Source organism: Astatotilapia calliptera, chromosome 9, assembly GCF_900246225.1.
Source record: "Astatotilapia calliptera chromosome 9, fAstCal1.2, whole genome shotgun sequence".
Lineage (NCBI taxonomy): Eukaryota > Metazoa > Chordata > Actinopteri > Cichliformes > Cichlidae > Astatotilapia > Astatotilapia calliptera.
Genome location: NC_039310.1, coordinates 9,552,727 through 9,577,606, shown reverse-complemented (window position 1 = coordinate 9,577,606; position 24,880 = coordinate 9,552,727). Strand labels below are relative to the sequence as shown.

Below are 24,880 nucleotides of genomic sequence, written 5' to 3'. Positions count from 1 at the left end.
CACCCCTAGTCTAAACACTGTACTTTAGAACAATGATGGTCTGAACTAAATACTAATATGCTCACAACAACTATGTGAATATCCAGGTGTTTAGCAGGTGTAGGTGTTTGGCTAGCATGCTGACATTTGTCAGTGGGACACCTGCAACAGATTTTGTGGCAATTCAGATAACTGCTGAAGCATATATCATTGAAGCCCTAAGAGGTGGATGAGCTGACACCGGCTCTCCATCCTCAAAGCCACACCAGCGTACTTGACTTGAAGGGGAAGCATCATTCCTGCTATAAGTGATTACAGAATGTGATAGAAAGGTGGAGTCTATATACTCTGATAGCTTAACTATAGTGTGGAGTACCCTACCACACAAGGGTACATTAACTGTAAAAACTGGCAGCAGGCCACGATCAAAGATGCGATCAAAGCGCATTTCTTCTCCAAGCACAGAGTGCAACTGAAAATGTCTTTTTTTACAGTTACATAAGGTCGATGATTTTAATGGTAATACTGTATGTTTTCCCTTTGCATATATATCCCGTAGGTGTATCCAAATCTCTTCTTTAACAACGGTTCCTTGATCACTATGAATCATACGCACAAACTTACCTTCTTTGTATAAAACAACAATACGTTACTCATTCACTGAATCCACCTCAGCTGTCTTCTTTTCTCAGAACTCGCCCACAGACTGAACTACACCTAATTACTCAGTAGAAATCTGCACACTGTACTCATCGACTCACCGCACTTGTGTTGCCTGCAGTTTGTGAGACAGCTTAGTGTTAATGACTTCTATGCTTGAGGTCTATTTTTAATTACTACATATTGTTGTATATGATGGTTTCCTTCAGCACACATCACCAGAGCAGTGCACTCTTTTGTACTGAAGGATTACATCATTTTAGGCATTGCACTGCATCTCATTTGGTCCAGCACGGGCAGCATTGCTGGACAGGTCAGCGGGGATTGGATGGGCAGGGTGCAAACAGGTTTGCTGTATTACAGTATGAGTTGCTGCTTCCAGCTGACCCACGAGGATGGCTATTTGTTGTCGAAGGCAGCATCGTGAGCCTTTTACAGCCTCGGGCTAAGCTGCTTTCCAGTCATGTATGCCAAGGAACACGAGGCTCTCTCCTGAGTTTCCTCAGGCGCTAACAGCAGAACGTCCAGGGCTGAGGTTTTACCAACACAAGACCTGTTTTCATGAGCTGGATCAGAAAGTGGGTTAGAAAGAAGCTGGGAGGGGAGGGGGGCGATCCGGGCACCTCAATTTGGATCCATACTGCCATCTTGTGGTTGGAGAGCAGATATAAACAATGCTGCTGCTGTTGCAAAGTGAAAGTCTGGATCACTGTTTTACACTCTGTTTGACAAAATAAACGAGGAGAGTACCAGAGAGGTGATCATTGCACCATTTGTTATCTTAAAGGGCCACTCCACCTGTTTTACACCTGGACATATCACAGTTTGTGTTTGTGGGGAAATCTTACATGTATAAATTACATTTGTAAAAAAAAAAAAAAAGGGTACCCTGTTATCGTGCTTGTAAACAAACAGATCTCAGCTATCACGGTTGAAAACATGCAATACAATAAGATTACAGTTTTGTTTCTTTTTTCTCTTTTTGTATTTACTTTCCTAAATCACACTGCATATCCTTCACATCTGCTTATATCTGTATGATTGGATGCTTGTCTTCATGCTCTTCGCTAAAACTACTGTGAAACCCAGCGATAGAAATTTCTAAAACATAAAAAAATAATTAATTTTAAAAAATTTAACGGCAGATGTGATCACGTGGTTAAGCGAAGTCCCATTATGTGGGTTTTCTTCTTGGCTTTCTTGGCATTTTGAAGCCGGATGTGATGAATGAGGATGCGTTGGCCCTGATTGTAAAACTGTAAAACTGGTTAACAACTTGAGACTGACGAGACATTAATTAGTGGACTAATTAATTTTAACGGACGCGTTATTCATTCCGTATGAACTGAAATTAGCGACTGAGCCCATAAAGTAATGTTTACTGAGGTCACAGAGCCAAGAAGTCAGGGCCCGCTTTCCCTTAGGCTTCAATATAACCAGAGGTTTTTCCACACTGCAGAAATTAAAAAGAAGTTAGGGTAACTCAATTCAACGCTGGCTACATTTTAGAACAGCAAAGCTAGACAATGGCAAGTGTTGTGTGGCTCGGGGGAACACATCTGATGTTACCACGGGTATGTCAGGCTTAATGCAAAAGTGTTACAAAAATAAAGGATGGAATTTGAAATGCAGTTTTAATTAAGTTGATCAAATACAGACTTTTATCAAACATGTTGATTACAAAGGGAACTTTTTTAAAAAAATCGTTTTCTTAATGAGACCCTTGTGACACAGGAAGATGTCTGACCTTTCACAGTAAAGGTCTCAGCAACACAATAATGCTGAAAAGGACAGATTATAAGGTAAGTGAGTGTCTTGCCCTCATTCCTTCGGCTTTTCATATATTTTATAGTACTGCATTAAAAATGAATAATATTTAGCTGCACAAAAGTGTCTGATGAATCCCTTACACTTTATACATAATGATGATAATAGCTGGTTGGTTTCTACAGGTTGGCTACAGCAATAACGCGATCAAAGTAGCTTTACAGTGCAAGCTGTTTATGATGAAAAACACTGATTTGGCTGATTTCCCATACGAGTAAAACGTGAATTTTTAATCATTTGTGAAGTTTTACATATTGCTCACAAAAATGAGGAGGGGGGTAGAAGTTCACATCTGAGGGGGTGAAGCTTCTCTGCAGAAGTTCTGTTTCATCAGATGGTGTAGGGTTGCATCAGCAAACAGCTGGCTTCTAGTTCATCAATGAAGCATTAAACTAATCCACCGAGTTCTGTCACTGCAGATCTGAGGGCCCCAGTTTGATTAAAGGAGGGGACCGGGGAAAATGGCTTTACATAAAAGCATTATCAGTTATTTATTCAATAAATGTGATGATTACTTCAGGATAACAAAGAGGGTAAAATGTGAATAACAGACCTATCGTTACCATGAACACAAAAGAATTATCTAAACGTTACTCAGTGTTGCTCAAACGTTACTGGGACATAAAATCTGCACGTGAAGGATCATCAGTCAAATCTGGTGATAAAAAAAAGGAAGAAAAACATTTCTCATCATCAAAACGTCTTTCTGCTATAACAGCTCTCAATCGGACAAAGGGACTTGATGGCCGGCGCATGCGCATCTGCCCATGCCCTCATCCACTGAAGTCCAGCGAGGAGCCATGGAGGCGGCTCTGCTGCCTGTGTGCGGCTTTAACGTGGCCAAACTCGCTCGTATCGTGATCACACACGGCTCCGCCACACTCCGGTCTCAAATTCATTTACCTGGAGACGCTAGAACCATTCATAATCAGGAGCGATCACCCGTGCACGCGATTGGTCACCTTCTCCCTTGCCGTGACGTATTTTTCCCAGCATGCTCTGCAAGACCAGCTCTGGCTCAAATTTTGATACACGACGCTATTAAATAGCGGTAGAGATCTTTTATTGCAAAGTAGACGTGCTCCGGTTACCCACGGGTGTAAGTGGGCAGGGGTGCATAGAGACAGTCACCGCTCTGTAGAAAGTAACGCTAACACAGGGCTATAAATAAGCCCGGACAATGAGGGGATGTTCGGCTGGTCCGATGGTGGTGAGATTTCAATTGATTGCTACAGTGAGTTACAGAACCTCTACGTTTCTTCTCTCCCCTCCCTCACCTCCGGCATTGACTAGCCTTTTGTGGGATTTAACAGACTAAACTAAAATGTGAGATATACTTAATCAGCTTTACTGCAAGTAGAAGATCAGAAAATGAATTCTGCTTTTTCCTTTTCAGGTATTTCTTTTTCCACAGATTTATTACACCTGACAGTGCAGCAGGTGTACTGCAGAGTCTCATCATCTAATACCTTCGTCTCTAAAATCTTGGCTGAATTTTCCCTACTGTTAAATCTTTGCGTTTTTATAGAACTTTTTTCTGCCACACAAGAGAGTAGGCGAGATTTATAGCATGACCTGATAGACTTCCTCTCACACCTGTACTAAACCCACAGTACAGATTTGGGCTCAGCTTGTTTTTCTCACTCAACTGTTTTGGTGGCAAAAGGGGCCTCAGAATATCACCATGACACACTGACCACGACAAAAACACTCAGAGGAATCTTATTCTGAGTGGATGAGCAGTGGCAGAGACAAGCTGATAGAAAACACAGACACAGTGACACTGAACACTGGGTCATAGAGTGTATGTATGAGAATACAGAAGCTCAATATCTATGTTGACTCATGTTTGTGTGATTTACAACAGTACTTCAACACAGCTCACACTGTTACACTGGAGGCAAAAAAATAACCCCCAAAAAGAACAAAGCAGGTGATTCTATCAGCTGTAATGGTGTCATCTGTCCACAAGGTGTCAGGATTGGTCCATTCACTGTTCAATCCTTTGATATCCATGAATTTGAAACACTTCTTGAGGCTATTACATCAAAGTGTGAACATTAAAGCCAAACTTTTCTGTCTTTTTTAAGGATGTTTCAAAACCAATATTTGCAGAAATAATGCAATTTGTTGTTGTTATTATTATTGAAGATATTACAAATTATTAAACTGCTGCTGAAGCAGTTTTCATTGAATAAAAACTGAGCTGAGAGTGCTCCACCTGTCCACCTGGAGTCTGCTTCTGTCTTGGTGACACAGGTCTGTCAGTTTGGTTTAGGGATTTGATTCTGGCTTTGGATAAGAGGGGGCCTGCTTTCAAATTCCATAGGAGCCCATGTGGTCCCTAATTAACTCTATGAAAATTTATGCAGTCCATGTTTAGTTAGCAATTGATCCAGGTTTCGTCAGTGTTTTACCTATGTTACCGGCAGCTGCAATTCACAGATGTTCACTGAACACCTTATTTAGGGTCAAATAAGAGGTGTGAGAAGAAGTTTCCAAAATACAAGAAAAAGTCATTCAAACAAATTAATTCTCAGTTAAAAGCTCTGTTACATCCAGTTCGATGAGCAATATAGTGTTCTGATTATTACAGTCCTACCTGAGAAGAAATGACCTGCTCTCATTATACAGAGTGAACAAAGAAAACAAACAATGAGACCTCTCATCCAAGAAGCTTCTTCAGTTCTAAAAGCAAAGGGCTGCTTTTTTAACCCTAGTAGGAGTTGTCCCTTAAAGGAGTCCCATCATTTTTTCTGTACAGTGACCTGACAACTAAGAACAGACAGACAGCATCTACTATCTTTTAGACACTACTGGGATTTGAGCCCGGGGACCTCCAACTTACTATATTGCTTTCTCGGCTGGCACTTTAACCAACTTAGCCACAGTGCAACCTAACCTCCCACAAAGATACGTAGCTAATCAACACTGAGAAATCAGGTATGTAAAAGCTCTGCGCTACAACCAGATCATCAGGATAACAGTCTGGTGAGGAGTAGTGGTGGAGACCAGGAGTGCATGCCAAAAGTACCTATGATCTCCAATTTCTAACCTCTTTGAAAAGTTGGTAGGGGATTTGCTAAGGACATAGGAAAAGAGAAGAGACATTCAGTGAGATTTGGATAGACCTTAAACTAGCCTGTCCTTAACAGTGATGTTCACCATTATGAAACTACAATTTGCATAAGATGGGCTACAAAACAAAACACTCAGTCCACACGTTGAGCAGAAATTAAATGAAGCTTATGCATAAGTTCAGTAAGGAAGATCTGTAGTCATTCATATGCCTGCTTTCCTGGGTGTTTGGTATCACATGTCAGCACAACAGGGACAAATGTCAACATAGTATACTCAAATAAAAGAAAAGAATACTTCCGCATGCCAGTAGATTTCAGGGTTTTTTTTACATCCCCCACTTTGCCATGCCAGATGTGCCACCTCCTTCAGCCACTGAGCAAGTCTTTTCATGATGTTGTGTTGACTGTTTTTCTACAAACAAGTAAAATATAATGCCTGCAAACTGTAGTTGTGTACTGTCTATGGGGGAAAGTGTCAAAAATATGTGGAACCAAAGATCCACACATCCAGATACCACATTGGTCTTTGCTGTTCACTGACAAGTGAACTGATTGTGTTCATTTTAAGCAGTTCGCATCACTGCATTAATCGGGTCCTTTTGACTGTACTGGGGGCTGTAATTCACACAGTCAGTGTCCTGTTGCCATGAATATGATCTGAAACCAGCAACTGAGCCCATAAACTCATCACTCTCTTTCCTGTACTTTCTCAAATAAAGTTGGCATTAGAAGCATGTATTTTGTTTAGTTATAACTATGAAGGCTGGTGTAATTGTATTGAGTACTGCTACTGCAAATCAAAATCAAAAATCTAAGGTTCATTGAGATGTGCGAACTTGTAGTACTTTTTTATGTTGAGACTTAAAGTTTTCATTATTATTATTATGTAGTATAAAATTTAGAATGTCATGACAAATACGTTAAACCACATAATTTATGGAAATATGCTATAATTTAATGACCAATACATTAATTGTCTTTAGTGTATAGAGATGGTGGCATTTGGACTTTGATCGATTATTATGTGCAGATGAACTGACTGAAATTTTGTATGTATGCATAACTTAAATACATACTTTTAAATATGTCACTGGCAGGACGGCTCTTTCAGGGTATCATCATAAGTTGAAAGAGATTTCCAGTGATGGTCCATCTCTCTAACAACAATCTTCTTTTCCTCCTCGAGTCTTCTTACTGCCATGATGATATCGAATGCCCTTCTCTTTGCTCTGAGGCTGACAGAGTCTGAAATGCATTTAGAACAAAGTTAGAGACCAGTTCACAAAGAACGTCTGAAGTCATAAGTGATTTTAGGTTGACAGCTGAAGCTTGTGCTTCACGTGTGCTTGTTGTTGCTGCTTAGAACGAATAAGATAGCTGCACTTAACATAAAGTCATTGTGCAATCAGCATCAAACTTTTGAATCTGTTTTTGCTCAACTTCTGCCCACTCCTTTATATCACCGACACAGTCATCCAGTTGACTGTCAGTCACTGCCAACCTAAGCTGGCTTAGAAGAGCTTTTGTGGCCCACATTAAAAAGTTGGGATTAAAAAACAAAACATTAAAGACATGTTTACTCCAAATATTTAGAACACAGAGGAGTAAGCATCTAAAAATACAATACCAATATCATTATCTTCTGATATTGGTGGGTCAGAGAGGTGGCCAGGTTGTCTAACATTTGTTGGTTCCAGTGCATGGTCATAAGAGTTAGCATGTCTGTCCTGCAAACAAAGGAAACATAATGTTACCATTTTCTCTCGTCATAGTTGGACACTTCAAATCTAGTGCAGGATTTGGCCTTCTCACATGCTTTGGACTAATGTTTTGTGGTAACTGCAATCCTTGAAAGAACGACACTGCTCCACCTCCTCTCCTAGTGTCAAACCAGCCCCATCCTGATATGCTCCACTCCATTTCACCTGGATATAAGCACACGCACACACACAAATGCACATACACACAGAGATAAAATAAAAATAAATGACTCAAAAGGTGTTTGTGTTGCTGTGAAGTGTTCAGATAACGTGATTAAAGTCAGAATTCCATATCTGACATTTGAAATCATTGACTTTGGCATGAAATACTGAAAGAAATGGCTTCATGCTAAGAAGGTGCTGGAGCTCTGGACAGCTTTTTGTTACTCTTTCACGTTACGGCCAATACTCGCAGACAACATCCATGCAGAAAAAGTGATATGTCTATTGGCCAGCTTTTGTTGCAGGTACAAGGCATAAGCAAAAATGTCACCCCTGTACATATTTAGAGCACTGAGCAGCACTCCATACCTACACACTGCAAGCTCCAGTCCCTCCTCATCTACCTTGCTGCTGGATCTTTGGGAGGTCTCTCTGGCTGCTGACCATTCCCCTCCACAAACACCTCGTCCACAGACCTAAAATGCATTTAATTGCTGCTGACAATGATTTACGCAATCTCCTCAGGGTTAAAGGTTACCGTAATTCTATCTATGTAATTATAGTGTTCAGTCTTACATGTCTGGATGTGCTGTGCATGTAGTGCGCACATCGTCCCACATCTTCATCCTTTGCTATGAAGCTGCCGTCAAACATGGCCTGTTCCTCACATCTGAACAAAACAGCAATACATAATACATAATGATACAAACATTGCTACTACACATATTTTGCTGTACCCAGCTACATTCTTGAAATGGTAATGCTTGCGGTTTCCATCCACTGAAATTGCAAGCATGTCTGGGGCACATGCATGACATGTGAAGGGATCCTCCTTTAAAATCTTGTCTAATTCATATCTCACGGCTTCCCACTCAAAACAACCTGTCTGACAGTGGAGATCTTCCCCATCTGGTTTAAAATGAAAGACGTCAACAGAAAACAAATACGCTATAAGTGACTTTTAAATCCCCAATAAGATTCTGTGGTTTGTTTAATGTGCTTTTGTGTCAAAACAAATGACTTTCCTGTTTCTCTGTACAGATATTTCAATTAATTAATACATTAAATGTATGGATTTGTGTCCATACAATCTATATCTTCAAATTATCTTGAGTGAAACAGTACTGACCCTTATGTGAGTGAGTCCTGGTTGATCTTGACCCCGCATAGAGTCCATTTCCATCTTTGTCTCTTTTTTTCCAGTTTACTGTTGGTTCAGGTGGTTTCACTGGTACTGGAGCTTTCTTTTGCTTCAGCTCACCAAGTAAGTCATCAAGGTGTTAAAGCTCATCAATTAGTTCCTGCTGATCAGTCAGATTATCTAGGACAATTAAAGGTTGTTGAATTTTGAAGTCACTCATGGGAATAAGCAGAAACACACACACACACACACACAGACAGAGAGAGAGAGAGAGAGACCAATAGAGAGGCAGAAACAAAGACAAACAAATAAGGGCAGCAGTAAGCACAAAAGACTGACGTGGTTCTTAAAAGTGCCTTTGGGAGTTTTTCAAAAAGCAGATTTAGGAAGCACTAATAGGCTGATTGATGAAGAACTGTTGAGAACATTTTTCTTTGTTTTTGATGCAAGTTACCCAAAGTCATGCGCCCAAGTTCGGGAATTCCTTCACACTAGCATCTATCCCAGGAATACATGAATCCCAGGACATGAACCAAATATGATCAAATTAATGAGGGCTCGTTTAGCTCTGATGGAAGCGTAAAATGTCGCTCACAAAGGTGTATGAAATGATCTGAGAGGGAGATTCCCTCTTGCCACTTTTCCCAAGTGTTGATGTATGTTAAGCACTGAAAAATCATCAATTCATCCGTTTTTTAAAGTTAAAAGTTTTTACATGTAATTTGTTCTAAAAATAGAGCTGACTTTACATAGCATGTCTTCATGTTTGTTAACATGTACATGTGCTGTAACCAAAGACTGATTTTGTCATGAACTGGCTGTGTGGAGGCAGATGAGGACCCAAACACAAAACTCACGGAGACAAAAAGCTGAACTCAAAATCACTGCTTTATTGCAGGCTTCACAAAGAAACAGAGCTAAACTGGGAATGCTAACTGAGGGAACACAGAAAAGCACACAGGTTCAGCGAGGAGACATTGACAACACGACACCAAACTGAGGGAGACATGCACATAAATACACAGAGGGTTAACGAGGGAAGTGGGAGCACACGGGAAACACAGCTGACACAGATAATCATAACAAGACACGGCAGGAGTAACACAACACTGATGGGAGACTGTCAAAGTAAAACAGGAAGTACACAGAGGTGCAGACAGGAGGAGAGAGAGAGACAGGAGAGCACAGGCATAGCGGGCTGGGGAAACATGGAATAACATACAAGGAGGGGAGACGAGGGCTCACAGATACACAGAGGGGCACAGGGGGTAAAAGTCACAAGGGGAAATCAAATAAGAAACAACTTAACAGAGCAACCCAGGAAGCATGGCCTAAATAAAGAACAAAATACAAAAAGACATGAAAACTAAGAATGCTGGGCCAACATGACCCGGGATCATGACAGATTTGAAGTAATGGATATAATATAATGAAGTATATACTTTTATGTTAATTGCATTTTACTTTCATTGATATATTTTTTATGAATTTTGGTGTCTATGTTCTGTGCATCACATGACAATAAAAAGATTTTTTTAAAACAATCTGCTTTGGATCTAGTTTTTTATAATAAGTAGAAATCTTATGTTATGGTTGACGTGGAGGACTCACACGAAGCGCCTTGAGGCGACTTTTGTTGTGATTTGGCGCTATATAAATAAAATTGAATTGAATTGAACATGCAGGAATCCGAAGTTAGAAGCTCACAAGGAATTTATTTACATGGTTCTCAGGGTGTATATAGAAAAGGTGCAGAGATAGTGCTATGTACAAAAGTGGGGGGACAGGGCTCCAGGGAAATCCAGGGGAAAAGGCACTCGCTCCTTTCAAACAATCCACGCACACAGTCAGGCTCTCTCTCTCTGACACTCACCACACAGGATACAGGTAAACAGTCCAGGGATGCGAGTCAGCAAAGAACAGCAGTCACTCCCTGGCTTAAATGCTGGCCACACTAATGAGGCTCGGGTGTTGTTTCCTCTGAGGGGCGTGGCTGAGGGCGTGAGCCCGCAATGAGTTCCGCCTCAGCGAGAAAAAGAACGAGAGAGAGAGAGAGAGAAAGGCAGAAACAGCTGATCAGCGCCCTGCTGATCCTGGCTGTGACATTTTAACCCAAACGTTAATTGTAATATAACCCTTGTGATGGGTTTGAGTTTCGACCCAATTTTTGGTAACCTCAGCTTGGTCAATTTAACACAATTTTTGGACAGTTATCGTAACCCAGTGTGCTGGGTCAAACCAGTAACCAAACCCTGTTAAATTGAAAAAAGCCAGCGTTGGCTCGGTCCATATTTGACCCAGCGTTTGGTTACAAATTAGATCATTTTTAACCCAGCATTTTTCCGTGTGGTATATTTGAACTGGGACGCTCTCAACCAGTTGTGTGTGCAGTAATTTAAAGACTGAAATTGTGCCTAAAAAGGATCGGATTATAATAGTTGGTGATTTTAATATTCATGTCTGTTGCCCTGATGGTCTGCTGGCTCAGGAATTTTTAAATGTATTCAGTCATTTTCCGTTTACAGTCCGTTGAAGGCCCTACACATCAGCAGGAGCACACTCATGACCTGGTGTTATCATATGGTTGTAATTGACATTTCTCGTGTGCATGAGTTTAAAGTTCACACTCCACCCCGCCGCTGCTCTCTTCTCCTCCACTTTTATGAAGAAAATCTTTACCCTGAGATTACTTATTGGGCCCACCCCAGATGAGCTTCCAGGAAACCTGTACTCAGACCATGAACCCTGTGAACCCATTAAAAACCAGGCTCTCAAAACGTGTTCCTCAGCCCTGGTTAAATGAATCAACCCGAGCAGTCAGGCGTCAGTGTAGGAGAGCAGAGTGAAAGTGGAAGAAAGACAATTTGCAGGTTTCTTTTGAAATGTTAAAAGAATGTTGGAAATTTGATCAGAATACAGTAAAAATGAGAGAAACAGATATTTTTCTCAGATCATTGTGTTAAATTGTCATAATCGCCATGTTCTCTTTAAGACTATCAGCTCTACTCTAAACAACCCTGAAAGCCTCTGCTGACACATGTCATCAGTTCCTTTCTTTCTTTGTAAACAAGGTCGAGTCTGTCAGGTCAGCAATAGAACTTCCTACAGATGACCCATCAGTGTTTATTCCATGACTGTAAACATGTTTCCATTTGTCACTTCAGTCTTTACTCTGAAATACAGGAAATGACATCATGGCTCAAAATCTTTGTCGTTCAAACAATTCTTTATTTAACAATATTTTAACTTTATTTAACAAAATACATTCAATAAAAACTTGAGAACAGGAAACTGATTTTTACTCCAACCACTGAAAAAAAAAGGTAACGACTGAACACAAACACTACAGAGGAACAATTTATAAAGATTAACATTGAACTACAGGAACAGTTTGATTCACAGCCTCATTTGAACTTTAAGGAGAGCCGACCTGAACTCTGTGGAGCCTGATCTCCAGGGTTTTAAGTTGGACTCTGAAACCAGAGGATGTTTCTCTCTCTTCAGATTCACTCTGATCCTGTGATGGGAACGATTTCAGCCCTGCGTGATCGCGCTGATGTTTGCACAGAGCAGATGATGAAGTGAATGTTTTGGCACAGTGGTAACAGTGAAACAGTTTAGTAGTAACGTGGGATCGTTTGTGTGCAGAGTATGAACTGAGATTACTGAAGCTCTTGTCACACTGCTCACAGCTGTAGTTTCCTTCCATGTGTGTACGTTCATGCTCGTTACGATTACCTGAATGTGAGAAGCTTTTGTCACAGTGTCTGCACTTGTATGGTTTCGCTCCTGTGTGGACTCGTTTGTGTCTTTTAAGGTGACCTGCAGTGGTGAAGGATGACCCACACTGATCACAGAGGTGCTTTTTGACCCCACTGTGAAAGAGTTCATGTCGTTTTAACTCAGCTGATGTGGGGAAGCTTCTCCCACATTCTTTGCAGTATTTCAGTTTGTCTCCAGTGTGTTTACGTTGATGTATTTTTAGGCCGGCTTGCTGACTGAAAGTTTTTCCACAGATGTCACAACGAAAGTCTTTCCCACCACCACAGCGATGACAGGGTTGAGAAGTGGATCCATCTGTGTCGCTCTGCTTCTAAACAAAGACACAAAGACAGTGTAAGTCAGTCCTTCAACACTTTTATCCTGAAAGTCGCCTGAAATAAAGAGCATCTCTGCAGACGTCCAATTACATTTTACTGTTTCGATTAACACACTCAGTTTACTGGGCTACAATAACTACAATACTACCACCATAATACTACAGCAATACTTATTTAATATTACAGTAACATCTGACTTACACTTAAATGAAATGAAAACCTGAATAATGGCTCAGAGCTACTCTTCGGTGCAGTAGAAGTGCTAACATGCTAACACAATTTAATGAGCAGACTTGTTCCAAACAGTCAGACTGAACTTACAAGAATAAAATAAAAATACAAACCTCACAGTAACTGCACTTGTAGAGTCTCTTTCTGGTGTGGATCTGTTGGTGTTGTCTCAGGTACTGTGGAGTTTTAAAAGTCTTCTCACACAGGTCACATTGATAAGGTCTCTCCTCAGTGTGGGTAAACATGTGGTGTTGTAACTGTGCGTCTGTTGTAAAGTATTTACCACACTGATCACACCAGTACACATCTTCTCCGGAGTGAATGCGTAGGTGTATATTTCGGCTCCATAGCTGGCTGAAGGTTTTTCCACAGATGTCACAGCTGTATGCCTTAACTCCAGAGTGGGTAACTAGATGTCTCTGCAAGTTGCTATTTCGAGTAAAAGCTCTGCCACACTGATCACAGCTGTAAGCTTTAACTCCACTGTGGACGACTTGGTGTGTTTTTAGGGCATTCTTCCAGGAAAACGACTTTCCACACAAGTCACAGCTGAACGGTCTCTCTCCAGTGTGGATGAGCTGATGTTGCTTTAGTTTAAACTTCCAGGTAAAATCCTTCCCACACTCGTCACAGGTGTTTTTTTCTCTCTCTCTTTCTTCTGTGAGGTTTGTCGGCCTCCTGAGAGCGCTGACTTCTCGGTCCATGTTGGTCCTGCAGTGACAGAGATACAAACAGAGGCAGTGAGTGAAATGCAGTCATTAAACAAACTGAAGCTTCAAACTCCCTCCATTAACACTAGTCAGGGCTCGCAAAATTTCAAAATCCCTGGTAGCCCTTTGGGCAGGGACTCAAAACAAACAAAACATGAAACACAAATTACAACATTGTATAAAAATTACAATCATCAACTCAAATACTTGGTTCTAATTGAACAGAAATTTCTATGAACTTGTAAGAACTGTGTAGAACATGAATCAGTCTGTGTCAGATCCTGAATTCAAAATTTCCACTGAAGTCACGGGTAAGTGACAAGTGGAACCAAGATCTAGGACATTTGCTTTTTGAAGTTTGCAAAGACTGCTAAATTTTGCCAGTGGTAGTTCACTCTTTACAACATAGTACGCTGTTCTAAACAGATTTTTCAGGTTTATTTTTAGTATGTTATTTGCAATTGTTGTTTGTTCTGGGAAAGATATTGCAGACTGAGCAATAATGCATTTCTTGCATTTCTCATGGGTTCTAATGGGGGCCTTTCTTAAAATGACTGGTCCCAGTAACAAAGGCGCTTGTCGACTCAGAAATCGAGGGAAAACCAACAACACACCCGGCAGAACATTATGTTATTTATACAGGTGCACATAAGTGGTCCGCATGCGCGCATTCGCTGTCAAAATAAAAGACGCGCACCAGATAAGAAGTTGCAACGCGCGTTTGCGTCCATATAAAAAGTACTGTTTTTGTCCGCTAGAGTGGAATTTTCACGGCACATTCTGCACCACATCTCTGTGCGTTCATCATTTGTTTGAAGCCAGCTCACCTCCTGCAACCACTTTTCCGAGAATACGAGCTTCTTTTGTGGTTCGGACTCCTTCTGACATTTGTTTGGAGGTGGAGGAACACCAAAGTAATTGCTTAAAGGAGCTTCTTCGACATCTTTAAGAGTTCTAAACAAATGTCTGTCCTCCTCCAGAAAATCTTATGTACACAAACACGCGTTGCAACATCTTATCTTGTGTGCGCTTTTTATTTTGACAGCGAATGCGCACCTGCGGACCACTTATGTGCAGCCCCGGTTATATAGCTCATCATATTGCAGCCACAGAAATTATTTTGTCCATGAAACCATAAAGCTGCACTTTCTTTTTGCCTTATAGTCTCATTTGTCATAACTTTTCCGTTTTGTGGTAAGCTTTTCTTTGGCTGTCACTTCTTCACCCTGACCTGTCTTATTTGGCTCAGCAGAAGTAAAACATATATCCTGCTGCTTTTACACACACACACACACACACACACATAACGGTCAGCGATTCTCTGCGCGATCAACCTCTCATTTTAAACCTGAAGGTGGAGTGTGGCACCAAACACCTTAAAGGTCCCCTATCCCCACCTACTGGTAGTAGTAACACATTACATCCAACCTGGTGTTAAAGATAATTAATCATTGTTCAAACACTCTAAAATCATTCCCATCCCTCCTACTTGTACACAAATATTAATGCTAACACTCAGAATAGTAATAAATGTTGTGGCAGGTAATTTAAAATGCAGCGATTCTATCAGCCCAACAAACATCAGTAAACACACAAACTGTTTGTGTGCAGTTTGTCTCACAATGTGATTTAAAGACTGCAGTAAAATCCTCTGCAGGTTAGTGCAGGATAAGCAGGCAAGTTTACTGTAATGTGATGGATTTAAAGTAAAGAACAGTGTGTGACTGGTGCACAGTGACTGTGGTGCTCATGTCAGAGTTAGATTACATCAAGTGTAGCAGAGATTAACTTAAACTTAAGCTCATGATGCTGACATTCATTCACTGAGCTCCACCCACATACCAACAGTATAGTGTATAATATAAAGACAGTACTGTCAGTGTAGAGAAAGGAAATCAGCCAGGACAACTCATGAAACATCTGCTGACATCTGGATGAATTCACAGCTACATTAAAAAAAAATATATATGTATTTTCTACTACTTACATTTTCAAAACAGGCTTGTTACTTTTGGTTTAAGGCATTTGAGGCGAGTTATTATTTCGTCACTGCGGGCTTCAAACATCAAACTGATTTGAGCCTAAACAGTAACACATGAAATCCAATCCTGCATCATACACCAGGCTGTGTGGTAAAGTCCTATAAATGGAGCATGTAACGATCACCGTAACACAAACCGTAAATTTTATCTGAGTTTAAAGGTTTAAATCACCGTCAATTTCATCCTTCTATGATTCAGAGTTTGGCGACATCCTTATCATACAGAGTTCCGTTGGCTGAGTTGGGAAAAAGTTCTCAATAGAGTTTTTGAGCTCAGCAAGGAAATCTGTCAGTTCATGGACATGACATGTATGATGCAGTGAAGGCATTTCAAGTGAAGCTGTCACAAATGCACCAGTGCAACCTGTCTCACTTTCCCTGTTGCCAAGTAATGTTGAACCAAGTCGGCGCACTTTGCTGATAAACTGAGCGCACTGAGTTCGCGGCGCTTTGGTGACTGTGAAGCACAAACAGAGAATTTCGAGCTGCTTCTTTATGTGGAAACTGCACCTGTGCAGATTCAGATGGAGCTGCAGTGTAATGGTACACTCAAGGCAAAGTACGACACTGAATGGCCTGCACAGTTTATTAGTTCCATTCCTGCAGCAATGCCCCAGCTCCGTCTACATGCAGCTCCAACCTTGTGTATGTTTTCATTTATTTTTTCTGGGGTTTTTGCAGCATGTTCATATTTCTAACTTGCATAATTTTGACAGGATATATATTTATGAAGATCAAAACATTTAAAGTTAAAGTTGATTTTTTAAGTTTATTTATTCTGGAATAATATTCTTGTCTGTTTTTATTCATATTTATGTTTAAAAAACATGGTTTTAGTGTGTTCAATAAATGTTTATCTTGTTTGGCCCGCGACCTAAAGTGTGCCTTGAGTTTTGCTCCCTGTGCAGTTGAGTTTGACACCCCTGGTGTAGAGGATGGAAATCAGCCAGGACAACTCATGAAACATCTGCAGACATCTGGTTGAATTCAGTTGTGTACATCCACAGAGAGCAGCAGGTCAGCTGATCACAGCCTGTACATTAAGAACATCGACTGGAGCTCTCAACAGAAATGATTGTGAGCTGTGACTCTTTTCCCCACACTGAGCCACTACAGCTGATTTTAGGGTTGAATCCTGCTGAATCCCACTTTAACCTCTTCCCTGCCCATCTTCCTCTTTAGAGGCAAAGTCACCCTCTACAATGTAGGCATTGTATTATTACATGAATATTACATTACATTAATAAGATAAGATAAGATAAAACTTTATTAATCCCTCGGGTGGGTTCCTCTGGGAAATTCGGTTTCCAAAAGCACTGCACCGACAGAAGTTACAGAATATTATATATACACACACACACACACATATAAATACAGAGACAAATATAAATAAAATATACGAAGGGGATAAATAGAATAAATAGGAATAAATATAAAAATACAAGTGAATTGCACATTTCAAGTATTGAGGTCTATTGCACCATTGACTATTAACAAAAGGTATTGTACAGTGAGGTGAAGAGGCACTACAGCTTAGTTGTTCCCCCCTCCTTTGTCCACCTGTCTCCCCTCCCTCTCCCCTCCAGAGAGGAGTTAAACAGTTTGATGGCGTGTGGGACAAAGGAGTTTTTAAGTCTGTTAGTTCTTGTCTTGGGGAGAAGCAACCTGTCACTGAACAGACTCCTCTGGTTGTTTATGGCCGTGTGCAGAGGATGCTCAGGATTGTTCATAATGTCCAGCAGTTTTTTTAGTGTCCTTTTCTCTGCCACTGTCACCAGAGTGTCCAGCTTCATGCCGACCACAGAGCCAGCCTTCCTGATCAGTTTTTCCAGCCTGGATGAGTCCCTCTTTGCTGTGCTGCTCCCCTAGCACACCACAGCATAGAAAAGTACTCCAGCAACCACTGACTGGTAAAACATCCTCAGGAGCTTCCTGCAGATGTTAAAAGACCTCAGCCTCCTGAGGAAGTACAGTCGGCTTTGGGCTTTTTTATACAGGTGCTCTGTGTTGCATGACCAGTCCAGTTTATTGTCCACCCACAGCCCGAGGTACTTGTACTTGTTGACCACCTCCACCTCCTCCCCCTCTATCTGAACCGGCAGTGGACCTTCTCTGGACCTCAAGAAGTCCACAACCAGTTCCTTAGTCTTTGAGGTGTTGAGTTGCAGGTGGTTTGTACACAGCAAAATCTCCAGTGTTAAATTAACACTAGAGAGTGTCTATATGGGTCCACACCTCGGAGTGTTAAATACAACACTGTTGAGTGTTAAATGAACACTTTTGACAGTGTTATATGTTTAAAAGTAACCTAGTCAGTTTTGAAGATTAACAATGGCTAACACTGGGCAGTGCTGATTTTCTAACACTGGAATATTTCTAACATTTTGAGTTATTTTCCAGTGTTAGAAAATCAGCACTGCTCAGTGTTAGTCTTTGTTAATCTTCAAAACTGACTAGGTTACTTTTAAACATATAACACTGTCAAAAGTGTTAATTTAACACTCAACAGTGTTGTATTTAACACTCAGAGGTGTGGACCCATATAGACACTCTCTAGTGTTAATTTAACACTGGAGATTTTGCTGTGATGTGACTCCATGCGACAATATATAGCAATAATATAGCACAAGGTTCAGTTAGTTTTGCATAAAATATATATATCAGTACTTCATCTTTTAACCCTTTAAGACCTACCATAGAACCAAGTTTGTCAGAGCTTATCTTTATATTTTTACATGCCCTTAATGCCATTTTTGGGAGCATTTCAAGTTGCTATACATCAATATGACCATTATATCCCAAATTTTAATATTATGTATGCATTGAGTCCATAGTAACTACACTCAACAAAAATATAAACGCAACACCTTTGTTACTGCTCCCATTCCCCATGGGATGGACGTAGAGACCTAAACTTCATTCCAGATACACAATATAACCATCCCTCCCAAACAGTGGTCACAAATCAGTCCAAATGTGTGGTAGTGGGCACATCTGCCATATTGAGATAATCCATCCCACCTCACAGGTGTGCCACATCAGGATGCTGATCTGACATCATGAGTAGTGCACAGGTGTACCTCAGACTGCCCACAACAAAAGGCCACCCTGGAATGTGCAGTTTTTTGCGCTATTGGGGGTCTGGGGACCCAGAACCGCTCAGTATCTGGTGTGACCACCATTTGCCTCATGCAGTGCAACACATCGTCGCATGGAGTCTATCAGATTGTCAATTGTGGCCTGTGGAATGTTGGTCCACTCCACTTCAATGGCTGTGCGAGGTTGTTGGATATTCGTGGGAACTGGTACACGCTGTCGTATACGCCGGTCAAGCACATCCCGAACATGCTCAATGGGTGACATGTCCGGTGAGTATGCTGGCCATGCAAGAACTGGGACATTCTCAGCTGCCATCTGCCCTGAACAATGTGAACCATGATTCATCCGTGAAGCGCACACCTCTCCAACGTGCCAGACGCCATCGAATGTGAGCATTTGCCCACACAAGTCTGTTACGGCGACGAGCTGGAGTCAGGTCAAGACCCCGATGAGGACGTCGGGCATGCAGTTGAGCGTCCCTGAGACGGTTTCTGACAGTTCTTGCAGAAATTGTTTGGTTGTGCAAACCAATTGTTCCAGCAGCTGTCTGGGTGGCTGGTCTCAGACGATCTTGGAGGTGAACCTGCTGGATGTGGAGGTCCTGGGCTGGTGTGGTTACACGAGGTCTGCGGTTGTGAGGCCGGTTGGATGTGCTGCCATATTCTCTGAAACGCCTGTGGAGACGGCTTATGGTTGAGAAATGAACATTCAATGCACGGGCGACAGATCTGGTTGACATTCCTGCTGTCAGCATGCCAATTGCACGCTCCCTCATTGCTTGTGGCATCTGTGGCATTTTGCTGTGAGACAAAACTGCACATTCCAGGGTGGCCTTTTGTTGTGGGCAGTCTGAGGTACACCTGTGCACTACTCATGATGTCAGATCAGCATCCTGATGTGGCACACCTGTGAGGTGGGATGGATTATCTCAATATGGCAGATGTGCCCACTACCACACATTTGGACTGATTTGTGACCACTGTTTGGGAGGGATGGTTATATTGTGTATCTGGAATGAAGTTTAGGTCTCTACGTCCATCCCATGGGGAATGGGAGCAGTAACAAAGGTGTTGCGTTTATATTTTTGTTGAGTGTACATAAAGTGCAAAAAAACAAAAAGAAAATAGGTTTTTTTGGTCTGTTTCTACACATATTTCTAGTTAGAGAAATTTCAGAGGTTTATCCCTCAAAACTGTAAATGCAAAAGAGTTGCACATTGTTTCCAACCACAGGAAATTTGTTTTGAGTATTTTTGAGATTTTTATATACTGCAGGAAAAACAAAAATAAATATTATAATGCAAATTTGCAAAACAAACAGCATGTGCATCAAAATAAACTATTACCAACAGTGCAGTTTGAGTTCTAAGCATCCCAGAAACAATACAGAAAAGAATAAAGTCAAACATGACTTTTAAAAACACCAGTATAGGTATCGCTGAAGGCAGGTTTTGGCAGGTAAAGTCGGACATGTGATAGTTCGCGCTGGCATCTATTCCAACGTAGGAAGTGCTATGAACAGCTGATCGGATCGGCAAAGCGTGTTTCTGGTATGTTATGTTTTTTTGCTGCAAGTGCTTTTTAAGCAATTTTTGTTTAAGTGCGGTTCTACCGAGATTTTAAAATTGTTACGCAAAATGGAGCATTCCTGCTCCAATAGGCCTTAAAGGGTTAATGGAGTATTTCTTAACACTAGTATCTGTCACCTTCTTTGTCGAACTCATTGTTTTCTCTGCAGTGGCTGAGCTGAGTCCAAGTAGCGTAAATGTTCCCCTGCTGCTCCGTCAGACTCTTCTCCTCCTGCTGATCAGCTGGGACACAAAACAGAACTTTGTTAGGCTCCACACTGCACTGAAGAGTCAAAGTGTCTCATATGTTCATCTGAGAGCACAAACAACAAATTTTAGCTTCCCTGGGTGGACAACTTGTTTAAAACATACACAAAATGTTTGAGCACTGATACCAAATTCAGCAGTATGGCACACCAGTACCAGGAGAGCAATTCCTCTTTAAAAAAAGCCCTGGCAAAGAACGAAAACAGAACAATCAATGGAGCTGCATAAACGAGTACAGTGTTTCCCAACCACTGTGCCGCGGCATATATACGTGTGCCGTGAGAACTGATCAGGTGTGCCGTGGAAGATTAAACTATCTGAGTGGGTTTAGAAATCTGAGCCATGATCTGAGTAACCCTCATCACTCAGTCACACTCCGATTCTCTACTTGTCTCAAGTCCACTGCACTACTTTCAAGCATTCTGCAACCTGTTCTCTAATGTGTGCCTTCCTCCTCTTTGTATATACTCCTCTTATATGTTATTTATTCTTACTGTCTTACTATTTATATTGTTTTCCATGCACAGTTGGTGTGGAGCACCCACAATTTAGTTGAATATGTACAAAGACAATAAAAGACTATTTTATTCTATATATCTTTGTTCCTCCATTTCAGTTTTGTTTGGAGCTTTAAAAGATCTGCAGTACATTTAAATGTGATAAGAACACAGATTCCCTCTTAGGGTTCGAGGCTGTATTTGTTTTTAATATGCATCTCTGGCCTATCATTATTATTTTGCTAACAGTTAATCGGACTCATTTACTGAATACTGATCAGAATTTATCAAATTATCTTTGAAATGATTCTAACAACAGGCCTCTCAGAGTGAGGCCAGTTTTTACAATCACATGCCCTGTGGTGCGCTGATAAGAGAAAGGCAGCTGTGTTTTAGCCAGGAATACATTTATTTTTACCTTTCTTTTAAATGGATTTCATTATAGCACTTTTACCGCCAACATGTTGGGTCTTTTGGAGCCGGAAGTGACCTTATATTGATGAACGGTGGCGCTAGCTAGCTTGGTTAGCAGGCTGCATTCATAAACTGTGCAGGTGCCACAGAGATGCTAATTAGCGCTTAATAACAGACTAATAAAACAACAGAAACTCTGATTACAATGAGCTCATTTAAAAGCTTTCGTCTAATAAAATTCTTTTCTTCTCTGTGTTTCACAACCTTTTGCTGATATCTTTCTGTGAATTAGTTTAAAGCAGCTTGAGTCAATTTAGTCAGATTTTTTTTTCCAACTTGTTCACAAAAACTTGAGAAGAGACACCGAGGAGAGCAACAGAAAGCCTCATTCAGGAGCTAAACTCAAGATTAACTAGACTCGGATTAATATTAGCTAGGTGCTTACCTTTAAATCAGTCTAGACAATAAACTGAGAGAAAAACGCCATAAAGCGGGAACTCGGCTTCTTCTTCTTCAGCTTTTGGATTTTTTGGCGGTTAAAGCTTTAAGGCGCATTACCGCCACCTGCTGGACTGGACTTTTCATGTCCTAAACATCCTCAATTGGCCACAAATTTGTTGGAGTTTCTGTTAATAGAAAAGATGGAATTCAAGGATCTTGTTATTTGGTTTGTTTGTTTTCACCAGTTACTCTACAATTTTCTGCCAGTGTATAGCAAACCCCACAGCTCAAATCAATGAAGAATTTAGTATTTTTAAAATATTGCTTAAGCTGGAACCAGCAGCTATATAGGCCTAAGTTTTAATCCAAACATGTGATAGAGGTTTACCACTTCGGCGCCAGCTGTGGTCTCAAGGCTGGAGCTGAACAAAAACACCCTGATAACAGAGCCATGTCACTACAACCAGGGCTGGAAAAGAAAGGTGGGCTTTGGTCCACTGTCTTCCATACAAAGGATGTTTGAAACACGGTCATTGACTGCAGCCATGCAGATAAGTAAGTGGTTGCAGTCAATAACAGTGTAGTGTACATCTGTATTGTTTTAAAATAAGTTTGACACACCACAGCTAAAGTGTAGCTTTTAATTACTGTCACCTGCTACAGTGTAACTAAGAATACAAAGTGATACATTAAAATTTCTGGGGTCAACATGAAGAGCTTAATTCCTTTCTTGCTCAGTGTGGTACTTAATGGATTGAAAAGAAAAAAGATGGCACCCTTGTAGTTCACACAAGGGTTTGTCATGGTCCTGGGCCATGTGGGCCCAGTATTCTTAGTTTTCATGTATTTTTGTATTTTGTTCTTTATTTAGGCCATGCTTCCTGGGTTGATCTGTTACGTTGTTCCTTATGTGTTTTCCCTTCGTGACTCTTACCCCCTGTGTGCCCCTCTGTGTATTTATGAGCCCTCGTCTCTCTTTGTGCTTTATTCTATGTTTTCCCCAGCCCGTTATGTCTGCGTTCTCCCCGTGCTCTCTCTCCTCCTGTCTGAACCTCTGTGCCTGTACCCGTCAGCGTTATGTTCACCCCGCCCTGTCTCGTTATGGTTATCTGTGTCACCTGTGTTCCCCGTGTGTTCCCACTTTCCTCGTTAACCCTCTGTGTATTTCTGTCTGCGTCTTCCTCTGTTCGGCGTCGCGTTCTCCCTCATGCCGTGTGTGGTTCTCCCCGTGTCTTCCGGTATATGTTACTTTAGCTTTTCCCAGTTTAGTGTAGTTTTGTATTGCTTTTGTATCATCGTTATTGTTTATCACTTATCAGCAATAAAGCTGCATTTTGAGTTTATCCCCCGTGTCTGTGAGTTTGCAATTTGGGTCCTCATTCTGCCTGCCACACGGCCGAAACATGACAGAAGAACGCGACCACGATATGGACCCAGCGACTCCTGGCAGAGACGTAATACAAGCGGTGGAGTCGTTATGCTACCAGTGGAGCCGAAGCTCTAGTGAGGAGGAGAGGGAGGAGTTACTTTCCTCGTTGGGGACAAGCGTCACGGTTTTTCCCTGGTTATGGGAGGCGCTACCCCCTCTGATCTCGGACTTCCTCCGCACCATCCTCCCAGCCTGCCCTCGGCAGCATCAGCGGTCCGGTGTGCGGACTGCGTCACCACAGCCCCGTGGCCGCGCAGCCTCCCCTCCGCCTGCTGTGAGCATACAAGTCGGCACGCTGAGGTTCGCCACGGCACCACACTCCTCTACGCTGGCGCCGTCCCTCTACTCGCCGGTTTCCACTTCGCTGTCGCAGCTCAGTCGTTCACCCTCACCGCCTCGACCGACCTACCCGTCTTCCGCTTCCTATCTGGCACGGATGTGGTCAGAAGACGAGGAGCCGGTCGCCACAGAAATCAAAGTTTCATCCACGACCACCTCAAAGAGGAAGCGGCGTTCGCGTCGCCGTCGCCCAGCACTACGGCATGTTTCGCCCTCCAACGAGCCACACGAGGATGCGGGGGAGGTCATGGATTTCGACCTGGAGGAGCGGCAGCGTGCAGCATGCGATCAACTGGATGAAGAGCTCCGGTGGAAGCCGTGGCTAGCTCCTGACTATGAGGAGATCTTCCGGGGAACCCGCCTGGCTCTCGGGGGTCCCCTGAGCTTCCAGGAACTCTCATCTACCGCTCCATCAGCACCCAGTTCACCAGCCTCTGCGACGCCGCCCGGCGCGCATGAAGCGCCGTTGTCTGGTTCATCGGGAGCTGCAGTCAAGCAGAAACGGCGTTCGCGTCCCCGTCGCGCTGCGCGACAACCGGAGGTGAGTGAACGCACTCTCCCATCACCAGCCTTCGTTGAAGCCGTAGAAGAGGAACTAGATTCAAGTTTACAGATCCAAGGGTCACCATTAAAGGAGACACATAGTGTGGAGGCGGCGGACTCCAGTACTGTGACTGATGTGGTCAGTTCGTCTGGCTTCCATGAACAGGGAGTAAGACCCACACAGACTGTAAATCCCAGCACTGGAGAACCTCAGCCTGTGTTCTCGTCACCGCCACCGGAACGGGAGTTTGACGGTCCAGCCTCTGAGCCGACCGGGGAATCCCCTGTTCCGTGTTTTTCTTGCAGCGAAAACAATGACATTATTTCAGAGACAGCCAGTGCTAACTGTGAACTGAGTAATACAGCGCTAACCGGGCCGCCGCCCAGAGATTTTGCCCCGAAGACACCCGTAGACAGACCTAGTGATTTGGCAGGGACCTCTGGTATAATACTTAGAGGGAGGGAGACCTCCACAGACCTGAAAGCTAATTGTGTGACAAGAGGGGGGGAGGAATTTCCTCCGTTGTCCGCTGCTTCGCCTGGGGTTCCATCTAAAGCTGAGTTGCCTGTGGCTAACGCCTCCCTTCCTGAGT

At 42.2% G+C, this 24,880-nt stretch overlaps 1 pseudogene; it reads right to left on the bottom strand.

Annotated features, from left to right (window-relative positions):
* Positions 1–11,997: 11,997 nt before the first annotated feature.
* LOC113028750 (zinc finger protein 271-like) lies at positions 11,998–20,557 on the bottom strand (annotated as a pseudogene).
* Between the last annotated feature and the right edge of the window lie 4,323 nt (positions 20,558–24,880).